Here is a 1,405-nt window from a genome sequence, read left to right on the forward strand (position 1 = left end):
TGGAATTTTTTTTTACATAAAAGGAATTTTTCAACATTTTGACAAATATACTGCTTTTTTGCTGAATTACAGAACTAAATTTATAAAATTCTGTATGATTACATGTTAAAGACCGGGAATAGGTGGACAGCTATTCTGTCTCTATCCAAAGGCAAAAAACAATAAAAATAAATAAACCTCTATGTCATCACCTCTACGTCTCACAAGGTTGTAGAAGAAGTGTAAAAATAACATATTGTGGCCTTATTGATTGTTGTAAGTCTTTGCTGGTCATGCCCCGGCCATCCTTCCTGGTTACCTGGCAACCACAGTGAGTAACTCTGCTGTCCTGCACATAACCCAGTTCATAATAATTTTAGATAAAGAAAGTCCAGCTGATTTCTTGCTTCTAGTATTTGTGCTAAGCTAAGTGTCCACCGCTGGAGCTTCAATGCACTGTATATTAGTGTTATTGAATTTCTCATGTAAAGTTTGGTTGAACGCAAACATTTGTTAAAATGTGGAAGATTTCCTTTAAAAGCTCCCATTTTACTTTGTATTTAAATGAATATGACTTTATTATGTAGCACTTTCAATGCAAACAGAATAGAATCTATTGTACTTCACAGAACAAAAGGAAGACAAAACAATAACCTGATCCCCCTACTGATGACTGTTATTAATGAAGGACTCAATAAAACAGGCACTGAGGAACTGGGGAAACGCTATCATAAATAAATCTCATTAAGTGGAAATTAAACACCAGGGGCAGCTTTAAAGACATCACCACTCTCTGCTGCTGTTCCACAGACGTGCGCCGTAATAACAACAGGCTGCCTCATTGTGGGTTTTTGTTCTGACTTTTGGTTTAATTAAAACGCCATTTCCAGAAGGGTTCTAGAAATGTCATAGGATAAAAGCAAATGCAATAAATCAGTAGGACTAAGACCATTGGGAGTTTTATGAACCAATAAAAGGATCTTAAAACCAGTTCTAAAGCAGACAGGTAGCCAGTGCAGAGACTTTAAAATTTGTATAATTTGTTTTCTCCCTCTGGTCTGAGTCAACACACGGGCTGCTGAGTTTTGAGACAGTTAAAGTGGAGGCTCGAGAGAGAAACAGTCGCACTCTAGTGAAGTTCTTCAAATGATAAAATGTATTTTTAGTTATATTTCTATAAGAGGCTCAAAACTGAGATTTGAATCAAAGATGCCTCCAAGGTTTTTCACTTGTTGACATGACTTTAATGTGAGAGCTGCAGTTAAGGTTGAGTTTCTCTCTCTGAATTTCAGTACCAATGAGCATAACTTCACTTTTTTTCTGATATACAGTTGCTGCATTCTACATTTTTTTTCTCTCAGTAAGTGCTTCTATTTTGCAATTACAAGAACCATTCAGTCATTAATGTAAAACATCGAACACTCAA

The sequence above is a fragment of the Amphiprion ocellaris genome, chromosome 6, assembly GCF_022539595.1.
Source record: "Amphiprion ocellaris isolate individual 3 ecotype Okinawa chromosome 6, ASM2253959v1, whole genome shotgun sequence".
NCBI lineage: Eukaryota > Metazoa > Chordata > Actinopteri > Pomacentridae > Amphiprion > Amphiprion ocellaris.